Raw genomic sequence first — 24,162 nt, 5'->3', positions numbered from 1 at the left:
CATTTCGATCTGAAGTCTTACGGGCTTTCTGAGGTGAAGCCTTTCTTGACTTCGCGCTTGCAGTGCCAATCACGCCATCTCCGGCATGAGAGTCAATATTCGATTTAGGAGGGGGAGGAATTGAAAATTCAGGTCTGGGGGCATCAGGTATTTTGTCGTAGAGCGTGCCAGACTGAGTATATACCAAGTCTAAATATTGAGCACGAGCGATTACTTGCTCCTCTGTTACGACTCCCCCCTTGGCCACATCTTCCGTTATAGCCGGAAGTAATGACTTTATAAACCACTCAGCTAATAGCTGATCAGGAACGTATGTTTTTACCATCCTACGACGGCGACGCCACTCATGTATATGATCTGATATGTGAGTAGCTGTCGTTTGTTTGAAGTTGGTCAGTATTTCGGTTCCTGTTTCATACCTAATTGGTAATTGAAAATGGGTTAAGAAAGTCGTGGCTAAGGAGCTGAAATTGTCGAAAGAGGCTCTCGGCAATTCTCTATACCATTTGGCTGTCGGACCTGTCAATGTCCTCTGGAAGAGGCGAAGTCTTATCGAATCATCGTTCAGAGTGTTCGACGAACACCACAGATGAAAGGTCATGACGTGATTCGACGGGTCTTCACCTGGATTTCCATTGAATTTAGGAATGTCCGATGGCAGTTTGTGAGGAATCATGGGCCACCAAGGGGCGTAGGCGATAGGATCGTTTGTCAACCGATGTAGGTCGGGTAACTCCAGAGTTGCCACGAATGGCAGCTGCTGACTCAAGTTAGGTGAAGCATACCCAGGATACGACGGAATCGCCTGAGCAGTTGGTCTTTGCATACCAGCATAATGTAATTGATGCTGATATGATTGATACGGTTGATGGACTACTCCACTATAGAGTGGTTGGTTTTGACCGTACTGTAAGTATGGTTGTCCATTGTTCGCAAAAATTTGCTGCTCGGTACCTTGGTACACTTGCTGGAACTGCGGTTGTTGATACTGCACCAACCATGGTTGTGACGCCATTGGTTGTTGTGCTATGCTTACCACTGGGCCAAGATGAGGGGTGAGGTTACCCGTTTGTGCTTGTGTCGCCCCGCCAGTTGGCGATTGTGGTTGAGTTGCAGGGTCAAAGGGTTGTTGCATTACAACCTGAGAAAACTGAGGTTGACATGCAACAGGTATTGTTTGAACTTGCGACACAGTCACAATAGCCGGTGTCGTCGGGATGTTCGTCACAGGCACCTGTTGTTGCATAGAATACACAACTCTTGGTTGCTGGGGTAGCATAGGTATCCAACCACTGGTAGTTATTCCAGTATAACTTGGGTATGGTTGTGAACTCCCGTATGGGTAACCTCCCGGAGGGGGTAATGAGAAAGCATATTGCCCCCCATACGGTGGTGGTCCGGCACCGAGAGGATTTATTACACCTCGAGGACCGGATTGCCCAAGTTGATTCCCGAAAGGATCAATTTGTTGAGTTCCAACATAGGAGTTACCGGGTATTATCCCGGGAGAACAAACAGGAACAGACCATTCTGTCGCCATGCCCCCCGAAGGGACTCTCTCCAGCTGTTGAGAGTTAGGGACAGATGGTATGCCGGCGAACATTGTCGGAATGACAGCAGGGAGTTCTGCTGTCGCTGTGTCACTTGGCACAGTCCTAGATGTCGACGGCTGTTCAGACATTTTTAGTCTATCCAGTAGATTGCCTAGTGATTCTTCAGGAACTTCCCTGGGTGATAGGCTAGCTTCTGATGCAGTAGGAAGTAGAGTGATCCCTGCTCCAAAATGTGTTGGAGTAGTTGCTTGCGGATTTTCTACAATTTCTTCTATTGCGATCAGACCGGGTGGAAGAGGAAGACCGTCAGGTCCGTAGAATATTTCTGGTGCCGAAGAAGGGGTTGTTTCGACAGCGACAGTTGTCTGAGGGGAAAGACTCTCTGAACCGATCACTGATGGAACTGATTCAGTAACACAAGTATTTGCTCTCAGACTAGGATCAGTGTTACCGTCCTTCTGGGGCTGTTGAACTTCTTCAATAGGGGCAGGGTTTCCAGAAATGTTTGGAGTAACCGGAACCTCTGATGTCGTTGGAACACTTGTTCTAACTTTGACAGGAGATTTGGAACCAGTTGAACGAGGTCGCTTTGCCCGGGTTGTTTTCGATTCCGGGGACAAAGACGTTTGTCTCGTATTCCTCCGCGAATGACGGTTCATCGATTGACTTTCTTCCACGATTGCGGATTACTTGATCAACCAATAATGCACAGGGTAAAATGTGTTTTCGAATTGAATTAATTTTAGACGCTTTTTAAGACACAACTTGCTTTTTCATGTTTTAAGAGTCGAGAAAAAGCTAAAGATGACTCTAGTCTCCTTCGATGTATTAACGAGCCCGAAGTGACAAATGCTCGGATGGACTTTTTCAGTTATAGAGTTTGAAAAAGGCCAAAAGAAACTACTCTGGAGTTCTAGGCAAGGGTGTGCCAAACCTTTCGCGAAACCACAGAATACGTTTTACGGTACGAGTGGTCGATCTTCGTGAATGCTGTGTTCACTGCATCGCGATCAGTAGGGCGGCTGACACGGCTTCCTATGGATAAAGGCTTTGTTCCTATAGGGGTCCCCCAATATACGCGACGGTACGCGGGGGCACAAATCCGTATTAGCGCTCTCGTCCCTCAGGAGGAATCACCCACCTTCGTAGAGATCGATAGTCACTATGTTTAACGACGTCGGTTCACGTCTCTACCTAGACCTCTAATGTGTGTCGTTATATTTCAAAGCGTTTTTAGATAAATTCAGTTCTTTTTAGGTTGATCTTGCTTAGCAGTTTGCCTTTATGGATCACCACGTGATGTATGAGACAACTCCTAAATGCAATCTAAGAATGATAAGCAAGCTTTTTTTTTCAATTCTTTCAACTTATGAAAACCTTAACTACTGAAGGAAAAGAAAGACATCATCTTTTCAAACAGATCATGGAGCACACACTAATGCACTTTCCTAAATCGTCATGCAAACTGTCAAAATGCACATGCACAATGCAAGTATTTCTTTTCTTCTCTCTTAATGTTTAGTGTATGACAAAAAGAAAGCTGTTGTACGATTTCGAATTCAACTTCAAGCGAAAGCAAACAAGTATTTGTCCAATAATCAAAAGAACACCTTAAGATTTACTCGTTTCTACACAAGAAATACTGAAATTCGAACCATATAATGAAAGCAAATGCTCAAGTAGCTATGAACAGCAATAAACTAGCTCTTAGAATCACAACGACACTTTCTCACAGGTCTAGATCCAAGAGGCCACAGCAAGACTAGTTTACTTTCGCTATGGGAAACTGTGAATGCAAGCAAGAAATACAATAAGAACAATCACGGTTTCAACATACAACTGAGGCGGAATGAGGGCAAAGAGAAGTGGTTTCAGCTGGGTATACAGGTTGACAACAGGCTGCAAAAACAATACTGAAAACTGGGCAACAGACAGTGGAGAATCCAAATTGCACAAAGCAAAACTGGATCAGCGCAGGTGCTGCACTGTCAATCTGAGATGCAGCGCAGGTAGCCCCTTCGGGACCTGCGTTGCAGTGCAGGTAGCCTTTGTTGCAGCTGCACTGATGAGACAACTCATGTCTCTCTCAGATTCCGGGTTACAGTTTGCTCAAAAATGAGCGGTTTTTGGCCAAATCAGAAGCTATCAGTCAAGTATACTCTAGAGGATGATTGAGGAAGATGAACACTATCACAAAGAGCTAAAAAGAGTCCTTGTGGATCAGCTCTTTAAATCATGAACATGCCCAGCACTGGGCTAGAGTAGCTGCCCTCTACTTTGCATTCGAAGGATTCGAATGCAGTTCGATTCGGTACTCCTTTTGTTCAAGAGATAAATAGCAAGAATACACAAACTACCAACAAGACACGCTTCCCCAGCGGAGTCGCCAGTCTGTTGTGGGGAAAAGTATCCAACACGGAATGACCCTATCCCACTCTAAGGGTGACAGTTCCTTAGCAACAGCTGAAAGCAAAGCAATCTAAAGTTTCTTCTTTATGACATGCAAGAGATAAAAGGAAGAGATCCACTTACCGATGTCTTGCGCAAATGGTCGATCCAATCTCCTTTGATTGCCGCTTGCTCCCAGCTCCAAGTCTTTTCACGGGCCCAGCTACACGAGATCCTGCAAATAAGACAAGAAAAGGAAACTACAAGAAGCATGCATTCATAATCGATTCAAGGATTAGCATAAATCAAAGACGCAAGTAAGACAATACACTATTGAAACACATGCGAATAGAAGAACCTCAAATGCTTTATTAATATATGGAAGTAAGGTTCAGGCGGTGATAAAACCATGAGAGGTCCAATCCAGCATCACCTTCCCGACGGAGAGAAATCTCTTCTTCACCTCCCTCAAGCAATCACCCAATACTCTCAACTGTAAACCAACAGCAATTCTCTGCACAAAATTCCGGCCTCCAGATCCCATGGGATGAGATCCTTATATAGAGTTTTGGAGTGAAGATAAGTCAGCTTGATGTGTGACTTGTTGTCCTCTTCAACTCCAGTTGTTCTTCAGTCCTTCACTCAGAGTTTCTGCCTTCCACTTGGAGTTTTAGAACCTCTTAACTCATCATTAGGCGAATCTTCTGATCCAAGTGTCAATTTAGAAGCTTCCTGGGCACTGGCACATTGAGAAAAGATTCCTCCACATGTCCAAGTACGCTCAGCGCAGGTAGCCTTTGTCCTACTTGCTCTGCAACGCAGGTAGCCTTTGTTGTACCTGCTATGCAGCGCAGATGCCTAGTGGAGCAGCTGCAATGATCCAAAACTGACCTGTTTTTGAGTGTTTTTTAGTGGAGAACTGAACTGTAGTGCTGTGGTTTGCTGACCTTGTTCCTCTAGGGGTAGGAACAACATGTTTAGGGACTTTGGATCCCTCAGATTATTGACATTTCATGCTCTATGCTGTTAGGCACAAAAATGTCTATAACACCTGTGTCAGCAATGCTCATGCACAGACTTCCAGTTTTCAAGAACTAAGCAACACATGGAAGGCAAAATACGAGCTCTCCCAAGGAAAGGCATTTCAACAACAGAAGTCATTATGGCTTAACTATGCCTATAGAAATTGGGAAGTAATGGAACAGTCTCGTGCACAACACAAGGAAAATAAGCAATTAAAAGCCAGACTGTCCCTTATCTTCGATTTGGTCCAACGCTTACTTGCTACAAGAAAGCCTTCTTTTAGTTATTTTGTATTCTTGAGAGAACGCTTAGCGTTCCTCCAATTAAAAGCAATTAAGGATGGAAGACCACACCAAGTCTCTACACCACAGCAATTCATTGAAACTTTTGCAGAAGCACCAAACAATGACCAGAACTTGCTGTGTGAACTCTATCTTCACAATGAGGCTATGCCTGAAGATAGAAAGATTAATTTACTTCCTATTTGTGGTGATATTCAAATAAGAGCTTTTATTTCCTTTTTGGCCAACCAGCTTACTTGGCAGAATGCTTTTATGTCTGCAAAACACAATGAGGAGAATTGTCTTCTCTGGATTCGTCTGGAACCACAGAATGCAGCCATCTTCCTTATGGAACATCAACGGAATCTACGAGAACCAGGGATGACCGATCATATTAGGAATCTGCAAGCAGCAGTCTTGGAAGACTGCCAACATTATGTCAAAACTAAAGGACCTCTGGCCATAAAAGCAAATGAATTATTCTGGGAACACTGTCCCAAAGAAAGACGGGAATATCATCCCTACAATCCCCTCAATCTTCAGGCGGCAATCTCACGGATACCTGATTATGTAAAATGCATGAGACAATGTGCTGAATGGTGGATTGGTTACCGTTTTCATTTCCCTCTCTTATGGCTTCCTGGAGAACAATATAAGGCTCAATTTACATTGACTAAAAAGGAAGAGTTGGCAGCATGGAAGAGACTTCAAAATGTCCAAGGGTTCAGAGACATGGTTGACAGCACCTTCTACACTTACTGCATAAGCAATTTACACTGTTCAGCCCAGTATTCTGATTCCGATTCAGAGTAGACGTTGCATGCGGACATGCAACATTTTCAGTTGGGGGGGATGTTAGGTTCCCATATTGTCTATTTTTTGACCGAATATTTTGCCATTATATTACCCTCTTCAACCCTTAGTTGAAAGCCTTTGCTAGTGTTTTGGCTTAATCACTCCAAAAGGTATAGTGTAACTCTCCTCATTGCTATATTTTTAATTATTCAACACGTAATCATGCTATCTTTTTAATTGTTCCCTGAAGTTGATTAAGTGTTGACCAATTGTTGAAACTGCCTAACTGGCAGGATCACATTTTGCAGTTGCTGAAACAGTGGAAATAGCGCAAACCGTGAAGCTGAAACAGCAAGAACAGCATGAACCTCGAAGTTGAAACAGCACAAACAGCACGCACACTTTGAGGAACAGTTGAGATTTGCGTAACAAATCTGCATCGGCAAAGGAGTCTAACCGATTACTATATTGGTCGTAATGATCATGATCCACATGACTGTAACAACATTTTGTTATCAAGAACTGACTTTCCTATTTTTGGTATAAAAGGGTTGAATCAGAATGTATGAAATCTTTTGTAATAGATGTCTCCTCTATAAAGAGGAGACATCTACATTAGAGGGAAAAAGAGAAAAGGAGGGAACAAGCTGTAACACAAAAACTGTAGTGAAGGGTTGAGACTGAATCTCTTTTTTAATATGGTTTATTGGCAGATGAATACAATTCTGTTCTGAGTATTTTATCTTAGTTCCTGTGTTCTGGGGAATCTTGTGAGAAGGACAAGGCCCACCTTCATCACAAGATTCACCCATCTTCTTTCTGTTGTGTGGTGTGTGTGATTTCTGTTTATATCATGAGTATTGCTTCTAATGATATTTACTTTTGCTAAAACTCTGTTTTCCTTTTTAACTGATTGATGTTGTATATGAGTGCCTCACCGGTGATTAGGATTTACAGAGTGTATTGGTGAACTGGACAACAGAGGCAGGTGCTGAAAATCCTTACTCTGAGGATAGGATCCTGATCCTTTGTTGCAGGACAGCCATCACTTCCTTTTGCAGATTTGTTTCCTTTAAGTTATTTGTTCTTACTTCATTTCTGCAATAGGCTGTAACTACTGTAATTGTTGTAACACATAGTATGGATTTAATAGATAGTAGATTGTTTATACTACAGCTTTTAATACCATTAAGATTGAGTACATACAGTACGTAGTCACCTTTGGAATAATCAGACTTTCCCGGGTTGATAATTTATGTGGCACTCGACTGTTTTATTAATAAACAATTAAAGTGACCAACAATCCCAAAGATCCTAGTTGAGTTGACTAGAGCTCATGGAGACGTAGACCAAGATATCAGGGTGAACTCCTAATTAAACTTGTTGTCTTTATGGTTTGTTTGTTGCATTTACTGTTATGTGTGTTTATATATTAGTTTAATCAAATAAAGTTAAGGCAATTAAGTAGTTAAAGAAAAACACAAGCATAAACCTATTTCAAGTTCTTTTAATTCCGCAAATTATCAATCATAAGCATAGATCTTGGAAATTGTTTAAGCTTTCGAGTGGGAGAGGTTCTTGTAAGCTGACAAGAAGCCTTTAGGTCCCCATTTCAGATCATTCTATTTCTGAAATGTTAATGTTCCGTGGGTCCTCATCATCCTCCTCAACATTCACGTTATAACACTCTAGTGCACTACTTAACTGCCTCGCCCATTTTGGCTAAAGTACTTCCATTGGCTCCTGTGGTATTTTAAAGATAGCGGCTTTCACTGCTTGTATCGCATCATCCATAGTATCTGACCAACGATCTTCAAATGTGAATGTTAACAAGAATCCCTCACGCAAGACATCCCACTCGCCCATACCATGGCGTAGCTCCGTCTCCGTATACCAATTCATGGGTATGATGTCCAGGGTATGGTAGAATAGGTGCACCTATTCAAGCTGTGGCTCTTCCCCGTAGACTTTGGTCCATTTTGCAAGGTGCATGCGTGGATCATCTCGTCCGTCATATTTGTCTACTAGTCGTACTTGGGGGTTTCCAAACCGCATGGGCATCATCTTTATGCATCCACGCCAGTCTTCAAAAGTTCCTTGATGCGTACCCCACAATCGTGCAGGTGTTGTGTGCAGTGCCCATTTCAGCGCATCAAACCGTTGCTGCTCTAGTACTGCATTTTCGAATTTTCTTAGAAATTCATCCACCGTTTACAATCCATCATATGTCGACATCTCCCTAACCTCTGTTTTTACGCAACGCAATGACCTGATCATCGTGTTTCAGTTCAGCGTTGTTACTTCGTGCAGTCGATTCTGCCATCACTCTATCTCTCCGTCTAAATCCGAAGCACAGGAGCTTTTGCGCTCCCATGAAATCATTCCAACCGCAGTCGGATTCACCCAATCCTTGCCTTGTGCAGTTATCTTATAGATACAATCGATATCATCATCACTATCATCATCACGCACCAGTTCAGTGTATCGCACTCCTTCGACTTGGTCCAGTGGTACTACTACACGTAGTGACTGTTTCTCAAAGGTCATTGGCACTTCTTCAAATTTATGACTCCATTCATATCGGTAGCCCAGTCTATTCCTAGTAGTGCGGGATAGGGATTGTTGTCATCGACAATCTCTATCACTTCAAAATCCACCTACGCGCTCGCGCCTTCAATATCAACTATCACTCCTTGCAATCTTCCCATGGGCAAAATCTTCTGTTGGTTCGCCATCCATAACTGAATAGGGGATCATTGCAACGCAGGTCTTCCCATGCGTTCCCACGTTTGCTTTGGTAACTACATTCGCGTCCGAACCCAGATCTAGGATTACCTGATCCATTTTGTATTCGCCTATTTGCACAGTCAACCTCATCTCCCTTCCTATGCACAATGCATGTTTTCCTAGTTTTCGGATCACACGTGGTTCTCCTAACCCCACGCACCTAGTGATAAGTTCCTACAGCCCTTTGACTACCTTGCTATCACGCAGCAGTTTCATGCATGTCTCTAGAAAGGTAGTGAGCATGGAAGGATCCATCCCTTACTCTAATTGATCCCTATTACCTGAAGTGGAGGCCTCCGTGAAGCTCTTCTTAGCTTCCATGAATGTCTCCTTCACGCGTTCTAAATCAAACTTGGGTTCCTTTGTAGGAGCCTTGCGAATCCATGTGCTTTCTTCTGGTTGCTTCCCTTTATCATCTCACATTTTCATACTACTCCTAAGCATCATGTTTACATTTGGGTCTTCTTCATGCAGTTCAAACCTCATCATTTGTAAATTCTGGGTTGGAAGGGGATGGAGTACCCTCTTTTCGCACATCTTCGCTATCAGTGAAGGGAAATCTTCCACCTCATGATCAAACTAAGTACAGTACCAACAGGATATTCTAGCCGGGTTCATACAATCGCGGGCATAATTCCCTGGCCCTCCGCAATTGTAATAGATTATCTGTTCGCGACCCCTTCCTAGTCCCTTTCCACCTCGACCCTGACCGCGCCCCTAAAACCCAGCGCATGCCATCCCTGCATTTGGGTCGAGGGCTCGCGTTTCGGCCTACACCTTGTAGGCAGGAGTCTGATCCATCATTAGTGCAACCCATATAATACCCAAGTTCCTTGTTATTTAAACGATTACTTAACTTGCGTATGTGAGATTTATGGTTATTACAGCATAATCATCAATCATATCAGTGCGTGCAATAGATAAATGAATGTAAACATAAAGAAGATAATGCACAACAATTACATAGAATTGTGATAAATGTCTCTTTATTAGCTTTCTGTCCCACTTACAGACTTGACTCCACCCTACGCACTCAGCTGCAGGGGTCCGCGCACTCAGTTGCAGACTCTACTAGGCCTCTGTGCACTCAGCTACAGGGCCTCTTCCTACTACTACAACTTAAGACACTTATAATTCTACTCTAAGCTTGAACCATTCCTTCGCTACTCTTTCTATTCTTAACTATTAACTATCTTTACAACTTTAGAACCTCGCTCTATTTATACAATCCCATGGTCCACGGACCATGGGTAGGCTGACTTTACACTAATTTACAATACAATATTTAGGGCGAACAACCCTGTGACTCAATTGTAAACTTCGCGCTCCGCACCCGCAATTCGCAAAGTTTTACACCATCTTCGACCAAAACTTGGGCTTTGAGCTCCAAAATCTGCTATGGGGGGATTCCATGCCCAACAAGGGGTGTAATTGACCTTGTTTCTGCCTAATGAGATGGGCATCAAATTGGGTTTCAATATGATGTTACACAATGGTTGCATTGATGCCTAGAATTTCAGAGTAAGATCATGCAAATATATCCCTATATTCTTGGAATAGGGCAGTGTATGTGGCCACCTCGTTCCAGGAGAAACCTTCCCCTAATGAGATCTCTTCAACTATGCCAAGTTTATTTGAAATGTTGACCTTAATGGTAGGTGAAATATTTTCCATGTTGCCTTCCTCAAAATCATCTGGTGTCGGGATGGGGATTTTAAACCAATCTACCTGTCCTAAAGCCAGGAATTCTTTTGATTCTACGACGCAAATATCAAGGCTAGGTGTGTCAGTAGGTACAGATGATTTTTCAGGTAGAAATTATGAGCGATGGTGCATGGAATCCCCTAGACATTTAGGTTTTGGCATGGCTCCTAGAATATATTCATTTGAATGAAAAATATTATCTAGCATCTAATTAGGTTTTGTCGCGCCTTGAGGTTGGGGTTCAGACCTAGTTGTGTTTGTCAACAAGCAAGTATAAAATTCAATGGTTAATGTCGAAGAACCTAATGAAGTTGGCAATATGCGGATATGATGGGTCTGCACTGTCAGTGAAGGTGCCACCAATGTGGTGGTTTTACCAGACTTGACATCAAAAAATGATAAGCAGACAACACAAATCATGGTTCCTACAAACGAGGAAATAAATCGTATGTGATGTTGTGTGTTGTTAGCATTAGGTGGTGGTAGAATTTCCGTAATTGTGGGTTGACTATGAGTGGGAGGAAATTATTGTACCCTGGGTAGTGTCCAAGGGGAAAAAAATTCTTCCTCCTAAGGAGTTTGACGTTGAATCCTAAGTTGTGGAAATGTTTGTAGCATATGATCTGTCTTCACACTATGAGAGGTATTGGTGCAAATTTTGCACACAGGACTACTACTAACACTAAAAATGGTGTGAACATAAATATCATCCATAATACAAGATGGTGACACTTGATTGGGGTCATGAGGTGGGGAAATCATGGGTGTCGCCAACCTCTAGATATTAGTATCAGCATGGGGTGACTTCATATTGTGGGTGGATCTCAATGATGCTCTTGTTTCTCTAAAATGTGGAAGGAACTGACAATTCTCCATATGATGTGTTTGAGAGGAGATGTGACAATAGCATTGTGTAGGTCTCTCTTGGTTTGAGAGATGGATTTGTGGGATGTACACTAATAAGTGAAAGACATCTCTTATCTTTCCCAACTCCTGGCATTTATTTACAGGTGGTTGGGCCTATCACATAGGGCACATGTGAGGGGTGATCTTTTTATCCAAATGACTTTAGATAATTTTGTATTTTTTCATGATCTAGACCAATCATGGTGAGAGGATGTGTGACAATGGGGGCCTTGATGAATTGTTGGCGACATTTTTTCCTCAAACACACATAAGATGTACCTATATGCTTCATTCCCTTGTGGTGTGGTGTGATCTGATGGTTCGATATCTGATCCGAATAAATCAAAATTCTCAGCAATGAACCACTACATGAATCCTAGCATAGAGAGGAATTGAGAAAGATGGGGCTAGTGTCACATGTGATGATTTCCTACACAAGTATGGAAAGTGTGATTTATATGCTTGGGTCTGGTGCTTTAGGAAACATGAGTAACCGAATATAATCAGTTGAATTCTCGTAATTCAAGACATTGGTTTATCAAATGATCTAGTTCATCGCATAAAGTGCACACGGATGTATGTTGGGGTTTCACTAATCTAGGTTGCCTCTGATCATGGTGGGAGTTTGAGGGACTAGAAGAGGGATAGGAGCAAGAAGCTTCTTCCCTCATGACATAAAAAAAGGTTTTAGACCCATCCTCCGCTAGTAGTAATAGGGTATTGGTTTGGGTGAGTGCACCTAACACATCTCTATATTGAGGGATTCCAGGGCAATGATGAGTGTAATTCTCATATTCCACACATATGGAACATGCATGGTTGGTGCGTAATGCCTCATAATGTGTGGGTGTGCTATTTTGTCCAACGGGATGAGGAGGGTTCACTGGTGCTTTTGGGGCATGCAGAAGATCTTTGAGCTCATCTAACTTAGGGCATATATTGGTGCGGTGCCCACCTACTTCACACAAAGCACTGGGTGGAAGAACCCTAGAGGAGGGAGTGTTTTAATATTCCACCTTCTTGCCTTTTTGCTTATCCTTTTTTCTGGCACCAGTTGGTGTCGGTGCAGGTGCTACTTGTTGTGGTGTGTTATCTTGGGGAGGAATAGGACGGATGCCTATAGAAGTAATACCTGAGCTTCATGACAGGGCCTGAGGGACCAGATACCAGACCGGTATTGCCAGAGTCATATTGGGAAATGAGAGTGTTGCAATGACTTAGTGCGAGACAAAACCAGGTGGGGGGAATGAGAAGGGTGTTTGGGTGATATCATATGGTAAGAAAGCAAGATTGGTAACAAAATTGTTTTTGATATCTAAAACTAGTTCTTGATCTTGAGGGGTGTTTGATGAAATCATCATGCACATCGATGCTCCTATGGATGGATAAATATCCTCTATCACAAGTGGGTCTCTTTTGAATGTCCCTAGGAGTGTTGATGGCTTAAATTGGCTTGGGCTGAATTCAGTGTAAGTGATGATCAATTCGGGAGGAGATGCAACCAAATGTAGCACACCATCAGGTGCAGTTAATGTCTTCTTCTCATAATATGTGATTTTATCTATTGTAATAATTCTCCCATCATGGGGGAACATCATTACCCTGAATAAGGAAGATGTTATTGTTAACATTTCATACATGTAACTTTGGCCCAGCAAGATATTGTAATCTAACTGTGTCCAATACTTCGATATCTATTAGCGTGGTTTTGTCAATTGGTTGTACTGGAACACTTTGGTATAGGCCTATGGGAAATGAAGGGCACCCATCATATTCTCTAAGAGTGATGTCAAAAGGTTTGATTTCGGGGGACCCATTTTTCTGCCAAACTAATTTGGACATTATACAAATGAATTCCCCTTCGTCGACTATGCAATAATGGATGGTGATGTTATGGACTGAGACTGGGATTTGAAAAGAGATGTTTGAAGGTAGAGTTGGGGTAGCTTTATCTAATTCAAAGACCATTAGGATATAATTAGAAGGATTGATTACTCCTAATTCAGAAAGTAGGGCTTTTCATTGGGTTGGCATGATTGAAAAAATTCCAAGGCTGACATAGTTGAAGGTGTTTGGGCTAAGTCATCAACTATAATGTAGTTGTGAGTAGCCTTTAAGTTTTATCTTGCATGTCGTAAAGGACCTTTAACCATCTGTTGGATGGTATTTATGGCGTATCGAGGAACCATTAAAGGTGTTGTAGGTTTTTCAGTAGTCGAGGTGGAAGGATTGGTTTTTGGAGGAGTTTCATACTCTCGGTTTAGTGTCTACAGGGGAACATCTTCTTCTACCATGTAAATGTCATGGTTTGAGGCAGTTTGGGAACCTCCTCCAAAAGGTTTTTTGGAGTGGTCCTATTGGGTATTTACCACTTCCTAGTGGGGGAAGGGACATTGCATGTTGTTTTTCCCCCCTTTCCCCCCACTTTCTTTCATTCTTTTCAACACAGGGTGTTGAGGACAATGATGGGTGTAATGACCATACTCACCACAAATGGAAAAAGTGTGGTTATTCTGTAGACTCATATTCTTGTTTTTTATTTGTGGGTGGTTATTGGTTGATTCATGGTTTGGGCTTCGACTAGGGTTGCCCCCATGTGGTTCCCACAAAGGTTGTTGTTGATTCCCCCCTTGACCAGGCTCTCCTTTTGGATTTCTCTTTGGTTTTTTCTTAGCAACAATAGGTGCGTTAACAGAGTTCATTTGTTCCTATATTGTTTTTGTTGAGCACAAGAAGGTTGCACTAGATTAACACCTACATTATCTTGTGTTGGCGGGTTATTCTGTTGAGGTGTGGGAAATGGAAATATTGGTTCTCTTTCCCCTTACTGGAATATGGTTATGGGAAGGAGGAATTGGTTCCATGTACCTAGGGGCAAATGGGCCACCTTTCATGGGAATGTATTGGCCACTCTGCACAGGTTGGTATTGGTTAACCTACATAGCAAGATTCTGCATTGGCATAGGTTGTCCAATGTAACATGATGTGTGGTGAGGTGGTGATGTGGAACCAAATGGTTGGCCACTGTAGTTGTATCCAGGGTACTGGAAAGTGTTGTTGGGGTGGTTTTGGGCTATGGTCCCAATAAACCCATCGACAACATTGGATGCGCCTGGTGTCTCTTTATAAGTCTATAGGTGTGGGGCATCTGGAAGGACATGACAGAGATATCCAGATTGGGTGTATATAATATCTAAATTTTGATTTTTTAGATGGCCTCTTCCTCATTATGTGGGGATGAATTCTCCATGTCTTTTGAAATTTTCGATGTAAGGGATCCTAGAAATAGGTCGAGGAGGACTTTGTCTTCAAACTGGGCTTTACACAAGCTACGACATTTCTGCGATTCATGGTTTTGATCCAATATGTGTGTAGTAGGTGTTTGTTTGAAGTGGGTGAGGAGTTCCAGGCCCAAGTCATGATGAACCAGGAGCTAGAAGAATGTGAGAAATGTTGTAGCTAAGGAGCTAGAGTTTCCAGGTGACGCAGAAGGTTGGTAAATATACCATTTCGTTGCTGACCCAGTAAGGGTGTGTTGAAATAGTCGTAAAACAAGAATAAAAGAGCATGGGGTCGACATTAAGAATGGAAGATCATGCACCTCAGCCCTTGTTGAACACTCATCAAAGACAAAGCATCATGTTTGTCTAGAAAATGCCAAAATTATCTCTAGGGAGGAGCACTATCATAGGAGGAAAATCAGAGTATCCCTTGAAATTATGAAATATCCACACAATCTAAACAAAGATGGTGGGAGTGAGATCAGTGGAAATTGGCTTCCCCTGATTAGACATATCAGCTCTTCAAGGACTACTTCAGAGGTATAGTATCCTAGGTATAACTTTCTTTCCTTTCCTTATCTTGAATTTCTTAAAAATTTAGCTCCTTCATTAACATTATTTATAAAAAAATAGCTTTAGTTTCTTATTAATTTATTAGCTAGTTGTTTATTTATTTTATTTATGATTAATAATTATTTATTCATAATAATATTTTTTTATTTATTACAAATAAATAATTAATTATTATTAATGGGTGAATTAAGTAATTATTAATGACATGTTATTCTTTGTTTATAATTCTTGTTTATTGTTTATGATATTTTAACCTTTATCATTTTATTAAATGTTTTATCAGTAAATAAATTATGTATTATTAATTAATTAATTGTAATAATTATTATTTATTTATTTCAATAAATAAATGAAAAGATAATTATTCATAAATAAATAAATCAATTTATTATTAATAATAATTAATTATTATTACTTATTTATTTATTTATTTGATATTATTAAGTCATTTATTTCATTTGTAATGAATTAATTTAGGTTTTTTGTAATTTTATCATTTTAGTTGGCCTTTTTAAAATATTTTATGTTCATTCATTATTTATTCACCTTCTCTGGCCGGTTTGACTCTTCTTTCAATCAATCACTCATTTTTGTCCTGAAGATGGATCCCCTTTGGGATTCAAAATGTTGACAAGATGTATACAATACTGTAGATAATCCGAACTATCTGTTTCCATCATCTGTGATACTATTAGATGAACACCACATGTGAAAAATCATGACATGGTTTCCTCGGTCTTCTCCTTGTTTCCCTTCAAATTTCGGAATGTTAGAAGGGAGCTTGGTGGGCATGGATGGCCAATTTTGGTCATGCACAATTGGGTCATTGGTTAGCTTACTCAAATCTGGAAGGTTTAAAGAAAATAAGAACGGGATTTGTGAGTTGTCCACCATTACGAAATAATTTTGGATAGCAATATGAATGGGGTTCCCTGATGAGGGTGGTTACCCTGGTGAGTGTTGGGTGGACTCCCTGGAGGGGAGTTATGGGGCCTCGCCTCAGGGGTAGTGTATGGGGTACTTTGATGAGGAGGAATTCCAAGAAAATTTTCACTGATAAAGGAAGATCCTATAATGGTAGCTGATTGGCGTCATCTACGCTTAAATAGCGAGAGACCTAGGACTCCTCATCGTAATGGAGGAAGGTTTAGAAAACATATAGATCAATGGGGAGTTGTGGGGTCCCTTATTGTGTCGAGTAGAGCATGTGTTAATTTTTGTGATTGAGGGAAGCAGATGATTCTTAAAGCAAATAAATCACATACATAAAACAAAGTGAAAATAAAATGATTACATTCCCTTTAACTTTATCCTATGTGATCAATCAAACAAAAAATGGTTTTCATTTGTTTTTGTGTATGATAAAAGATCTTATGAAGACATATTCATCCTTTCCACTCTCAAAGTAGTTGGCCCTTGCAAAGATAACTTCTTGTGGAAATTGGGGCAACGTCTTGAAAGAACTGGTGATGCCTTCCAACAGCCAAAGAATCGACCAAGGTAATGGATGAGGATTTGGTGTTGCCCGCACCTTCACCTATAAGGTTGGATGCCATAGATTTTGGCCACTAAAGTACCTTTGCCCCATGTGAGAATTCAAGTATTTAGATTCTTGGTAGTCAGTTACCAGTACCGAGCACTAGATGGTTCAGATAGCCCCAGATAGTATGCACACACTGGACCTAAGACAAACCCCCACTGAATCGAGTATCTACCATGCTTGGGCATTCTTTTCCATAGGATAATTGAAGGATTTTAAGCTCCCTAAAAACTCAACTGCTATGTCTCAAAGATGTAACATGACCATGGCAGCTTATGGGATGCATATTCCAATGGTCCTGGCCTAAACTATAAATTCTTTAGTGACCCTTGTGGGGAATTTAGTTGGTTCAAGTTTTGGTTTCTTTTCAGGGTCTTACTTTTCTTTAGGGTTTGATATCTAAGCTAAAATAAACTAAGTATCAAAAGCTCCAGAAATTGGATGGCTTCTAATATGAATTTCATATAAGCTTGGTGTGTGATGTGTAATTGTGTGCAATTTTCAAGTGAGCATGCAAAGTGTGATAGGATGTGGATATTCGGTGATTCATTTCAATATCCTCCTAATTATACTAGATTTCAATTTTTCCTTACAAGAAAAAGAAATGATATGCGGATAATGGGCCACTTACGCTTTCTCCTATTACACTTTGTATGACTAAAGTGAGATGGAAAACACAATTGCATTAAGAAGGCTTTCATATCCTAGCCTAGGTTCACCTAAAAGATGCAAGGGAAGCAAAGATTACTTGCTTTCTATAATGACACTTGGTCCTAGTCCCAAAATTAATGAAGTGAAAAAAATGCTTTGGTTAGTGACAAGATTTGTGGATGATAAGCCACTTACTCTTTTACTAATTAAGTTATGTGATTTGCAAAAAATAGCAAAATAGATTGAAAAATATGTGTGGAATTTGGCCACTTATTTTTCCCCCTAATTAAGATATATTAGAATTGAAAATAAAAGTAAAGATAATCTAATTACCTAGCCAATTTTGATTAGTAGAGAAATTAAGTAATCTAGACTGACTAGGAAATATTTCCAGAGATGAAGGCATTTCACTAAAAGCCGCTAATCATCTGAAAAATGAAAAATTACAAGGATTTTTTAGCTTTCTAGAAACGCGTGGGATTTTCTATGCACATACATGTGCTCATGTCTATTTGAGAAAAAATCATGTGTTCAACAAAAATCTCTGAATAAGCAATCTTCTCGTCCAACAATAGTTCCAAAATGCCATGCGAAAATTCTAGAGAGATGTTGAGTGCATTGTAAGTTGATTATGCAAAGATAAGTCTCTGCAAACACAACCAATTAGATCAAAGAAAAGAAACTAGTGTAGTTGACATTCTTGTTGTAGTGTTTTTGTAGCAATGGTGTACCAAAAGACACCTTCTTAGAAGTAAGTTTTTACCTGCAAAGAAAAACACACAGTTTGGTTGTTGTTAGTGGACAAGCATGAAGAAACAAAGTATTGCAAATGATGAAGACAATACACACATAGACATAAACTAAAACAAAGAGATGAAAACATAAATAATTCTTAATGAAGAAAACAAGTCAACACGATTATGGAAAATGGATCCCTTTATTGATTGTTGGTCGTAGGAAATGAATACAAATAATAGAATGTTAAACACTTGAAAATAATTCTTTGAGCAATGGTGCTAAAAAATCCTCAATAAGGAGGTACTTTTCTTCTCTCTTTTTGCAAGCTTCTCCTCTCTATCCAAGAAGTATTGAGACTCTCTCACTGGTAGATTCTTGTTTACACCAAAGTGATGGATTTCTAAGAATCAATTATGCCACCACAATAGTGTTCTACTACTTTTGCTTCAACAATGAAATGAATGTTTTCTCTGATAGCAATTTGGCTAGCACAACATTGTCTAATATTTTAGTTCTCCCATGGCCTGTTTATATGGAATTTTTTGAATCCATCTTCCCTCTCATGGTTCATAAATGATAATGAATTTTTAGTAGGACAAGATTATTCCATTGAGGGTTGCATATCTTCAGGGTGGCTCAAATTCAGTTGTCCTTGGCTGGGATCCTATCAAGGAATCGTCTTCCAAGTGTGGGAAGTGGTCCCGAATTGCTGTGTCGGCCATTCCTTTGACTGCGCAGCTATCAAAGAAAACACGACATGTAGCACAGATATCGAATAAATAGCCATGCTAATATCATTTTTTTAAATACCATATACTTTATGTTTGGTTGCGTTATATTCTTTCCACGACTAGCTACCCTAGTTAACCGAGGGCTTAGAGGGGGGGCAGACTCCCCCCTTCGTTGTGCTGATTGAGTAGCGAGGGGGGTTTGAGGGGGGTGGGTAGCCCCCCTGGGAAAAAAAATTGGACGCTATATTAGGTGGGTGGACCTACCTATGGTTTTGTGCATGGTTTTCACACATGGTTTTGGGTGCGATGGTTTTCAGTCCATGGTATTGGATGCTTCGTCATGTATAAATATGTATTGTAACAATGAAAGGAACATAATAAAAAATCAAGCTGGTACTCCCGGTTTAGGGATCCAGGGGAAAATCTCTGTGCATATGTGTTTTATGTGTTATGCTCTCACATTGTTTATTTTCTGTGTTTTAAGAATTCGTATGCAGGTAATTTTTGTATGGGGTTAAAACCTACATTTGGTATCAGAGTTGTTTTGGCTTCAAGGGAACGCCTTTGTTACTGAGGGGTTTCACTCGGGCCTATGGTATACCCTGTTCAGTGGGAGATATGCGGGATTGATTCTGGTGGTGAAAGAAGATGGCGAGCAGTGGAAAGAAAGAGATCGAGAAATTTAGGTTAGAGTTTTGAATTGTGGAAACTCAAGATGGAGGATTTGTTGGTGGATAAGGATCAGTGGATCGCGGTAGATCCGGGTACTAAACAAATGAGAGTGTACAATGAATAATGGAAGAAGTTGGGTTGGAAGGCAAAGAGCACAATACAATTGTGTGTCTCAGATTCAGTATTGCTAAATGTATCAGGGGAAGCTACGGCGAAGGCTTTATGGGACAAGTTAGGGACTTTCTACCAATCTAAGTCTCTAGTGAATAAACTGTTCCTACGGAAAACGTTGTATAACCTTAGGATGAAAGATGGAGACTCAGTGACAGAGCATCTGAACGCATTTAATACTGCGGTAATTCACTTATTATTTGTTGATATTAAAATTTCAGATGAAGATAAGTGCATTAGTTTGTTGTGTTCTCTACTAAATTCGTGGGATAGTCTAGTTATTGCAATAGGTAGCAATGCAACTGTCTTGCAGTTTGACGAAATAGTATCATCCTTGCTGACGAAGGAGATGAGACGGAAAAATATGGAGAGTCAGAATGGCGATGCCTTGTCTGTACGAGGATGGTCCCAGAATAGAAACAAAAATAAGTCATCGAGTGGGAGATCTAAATCTGGAGGGAGATCTAAATCTCCAGGAAAACCTGTAAAGGTGGTATGATGGAAATGCGGAAAGGAAGGCCACTACAAAGGGACTGTAAATCTAAAGCTCCCGAGAAAGGAAAGGGATCTGATGATGCTCCTTCTGTAGAGGTGAAAACCACCTCAGATGAAGGTGGGGATGTGTACTTGGCTTCTTCAAGTACACATGTAGATCATGAGGCATGGTTGATTGACTCGGGTGAATCCTTTCACTTCACTCCCCATAAAGAGTGGTTCTGTGAGTATGAGAAATACGATGGTGGTGATTTCTTCTTAGGGGATGATAGGAAGGCTAGAATCTTTGGTCGCGGAAAAGTGAAGTTGAAGTTTCAAGGTGGAAGGGTCAGAACACTTCCGGTTGTTCTTCATATTCCTACATTGGCCAGAAATCTGATTTCTGTAAGAAAGTTGGATGATGCAGGTGTAAAAACAGTGTTCAAGAAAGATAACTGCAAGATAGTTCGGGGAGCACTGGTATTGATGCAAAGAGTTTGGATTGGAACTCTATACAAGCTACAAGGTAGCACTATTGTTGATGGGTGCAACCGTTCTGTGGTTCCTGAAAGTGGAGAAAAAAATCTAGTGGTCTCTGGAGAAAAGACCATGCTATGGTATTAAAGGCTTGGACATATTGGAGAGAAGGGCCTTCGAATACGTCATGGTAAAGGTATGATAGAAGGAAAGACTAATAGCTCTCTCGATTTTGATTTCTGTGAAAATTGCGTATATGGGAAGCAAAATTAGGTGAGTTTCCCTTCTGGTGGTAAGAGGGTGAAACAGATATTAGAGCTTGTGCACAGTGATGTGTTTGGACCTGTGAAGGTTCCATCACTAGGTAAGTTTGTGTACTATGGATCATTTATAGATGACTTCTCAAGGAATACATGGATATATTTCCTCAAGAAGAAATCAGAAGTCTTTGACAGGTTTAAATAATTTAAGGCTATGGTGGAAAACTAGATAGAGAAGAAGATAAAGGTGTTGAGGACAGATAACGATGGAGAATTTTGCAACAAGGAATTTGAAGAATTCTATAAGAAATGTGGTATAGCATGGCAGAAGACTACTCCATACACACCTGAGAAAAATGGAGTTGCAGAAAGAATGAACAAGACATTGATGAAAATGGCAAGAAGCATGCTCAGTGGTGATGGGTTAGGACAGGAATTCTTGGTAGAGGCGGTGGAGACAGTATGTTACCTGGTCAATAGATCGCCTTCATCAGTGTTGGAGGATAAGACTCCACAAGAGGTATGGACTGGTAAGAAGCCCTCTCTTTCACATCTGAGGGTATTTGGATGTGATGCATATGTACATGTTCCAAAGAAGAAAAGAAACAAGTTGGATAGTAAATCTGAAAAGTGCATCTTTATTGGGTATAAGGATGGTTTAAAGGGTTATAAGCTTTGGAACCCAGTAACAAGGAAGGTTGTGTATAGCTGATATGTGGTGTTCAGAGAGGTGAAAGATGTTATTAAACATGAAGTCCCATCAAAGGAACCTTAGAAGATAGAGTTTGAGCTAAAGGAGGAAGAATCAGACTCTACAACAGAAGAGGCATTAGAAGATGAAGAGCCACAAACTCTAGTTGTGAGAAGATCAGTTCAAGAAAAAAGGCAGCCAGAAAGGTATAGTCCATCTGCTTTCTGTTCAAATTTTTCTTTATCTATTACTGATGATGATCCCAGAACTATGAACGAAGCAGTAGATTCAGAGGATGGCAAACTATAGAAAGAGGACATGGTTGATGAAATGACATATTTGCACAAAAATGAGGCTTGGGATCTGGTGGAGTTGCCGGCTGGAAGGAAACCCATTGGAAGTAAATGGGTGTTCAAGAAGAAGACAAATGCAAAAGAAAAGGTGGAGAAATACAAAGCTCGGTTGGTAGAAAAATATTATTCCCAGGTGCCGGGAATTGATTTTGGTGATATTTTTTCCCCTGTTTCTAAGGTAACTTCTATTAGATTACTTTTATCTATTGTTGTTGTTTTGATTTTGAGGTAGAACAGATGGATGTGAAGAAATCATTTCTTCACAGGGATCTAGAATAAGAGACCTACATGAAGCAACCTAAAGGTTTTGCGGTGAAGGGTAAGAAAGAACTGGCATGCAAGTTAAAGAAGTCTTTGTATGGGTTCAAACAGTCACCAAGGATGTGGTATCAGAAATTTGATACATTTATACAGGGACTTAGCTTCACTAGAAGAAAAGCAGATCACTGTGTGTATTTTAAATTAATTGGTGACCGTGTTATTTATCTGGTCTTGTATGTGGATGATATGTTGTTGGTTGGAAATGACAAAGAAATTATCCAGGATTTGAAGACCCAATTGTCCTCCAAATTTGAAATGGAAGATCTTGGTGCTTCAAACTATGGTTTGGGCATGGAAATTAAAAGAGATCGGGCAAAGAGGAAGCTCTGGTTAAACCAGAGGAAGTATGTCGAGACAATACTGCAAAGGTTTAATATGAAGGATAATAAACCGGTGAAGGTTCCTATTCCTATTGGTGTAAATTTATCTGTTGAACAGTGTCCCAAGACACAAGAAGAGGAAGAGGACATGTCTTGTGTTCCATATGCAAGTGCAATCGGTAGCCTAATGTATGCGATGGTCTATACTAGACCAGACATTGCACATGCAGTGGGAGTATTGAGCAGGTTTCTATCAAAACCAGGAAAGGAGCATTGGACAGCAATGAAGCGGGCTTTCAAGTATTTGCATGGCACTAGTGATTATGGTTTGTGCCACCAAGGAAGACCGGGATTGGACAGAGTTTTGGATATCCATGGCTTTGTTGATGCAGACTGGGTTGGAGATCTGGATCAGAGAAGATCTACAAGTGGGTATGTGTTTAACCTATTTGGAGGTGCAGTCAGTTGGATGAGTAAGAAACAATATGTAGCAGCATTATCAACTACAGAGGCAGAATACATGGCATCCACTCATGCAAGCAAGGAAGCAGTTTGGTTGCAGAGATTGTGTTCAAGTATGGGATTAGTGCAAGGAGCTATAAGGATAGACTGTGATAGCCAAAGTGCAATTTTCTTGGCAAAGAACCCTGCTTATCATTCAAAGACAAAGCACATTGATGTTCAGTATCACTTTGTGAGGGATATGATAGAAGACAAAAAGGTGTTTCTGGTAAAGGTGGACACTTTGAAAATTACTACAGATGCATTGACAAAATCTATGAGCTCTGAGAAGTTCTCTTGGTGTAGAGAAACAATGGGCATTGCAGGGCTGGATAAATGACTAAGCTCTCTTGTGGCCCCCTATGGAAAGAAAACAACAAGTGGGAGAATGTTGGGTTGTGTTATATTCTTTCCACGACTAGCTACGCTAGTTAACTAGGGGGTTAGAGGGGGGGAAGAGCCCCCCCCTTCGTTGCGTTGATTGCACAGTGGGGGGGGGGGGTTGAGGGGGCTGGGTAGCCCCCCTTGGAAAAAAAATTGGACCCTATATTAGGTGGGGTGGACCTACCTATGGTTTTGTGCATGGTTTTCACACATGGTTTTGGGTGCGATGGTTTTCGGTCCATGGTATTAGACGCTTCGGCATGTATAAATATGTATTATAACATTGAAAGGAACATAATGAAAAATCAAGCTGGTAGTCCTGGTTTTGGGATCCAGGGGAAAATCTCTGTGTATATGTGTTTTATGTGTTATGCTCTCGCGTTGTTTATTTTCTATGTTTTAAGAATTCGTATGCAGGTAATTTCTCTACGGGGTTAAAACCTACACTTTAGACCTTATGAGAAATTAAATTTTTTAATCTTTATAATGTCTTTAGCTGGAAAATATTTACTTGTGCATTTTTCTGGACGCTCTTGGGTGCCTTTTGGATTGTACAATCATGTGTATGATTTTCTAGTGTTAACAAT

The sequence above is a fragment of the Pinus tabuliformis genome, chromosome 1_2, assembly GCF_031772625.1.
Source record: "Pinus tabuliformis cultivar Carrire ecotype Pingquan chromosome 1_2, CPIR1, whole genome shotgun sequence".
NCBI lineage: Eukaryota > Viridiplantae > Streptophyta > Pinopsida > Pinales > Pinaceae > Pinus > Pinus tabuliformis.
The sequence above is the reverse complement of the archived record's forward strand: the minus strand, read 5'-3'. Positions refer to the sequence as shown.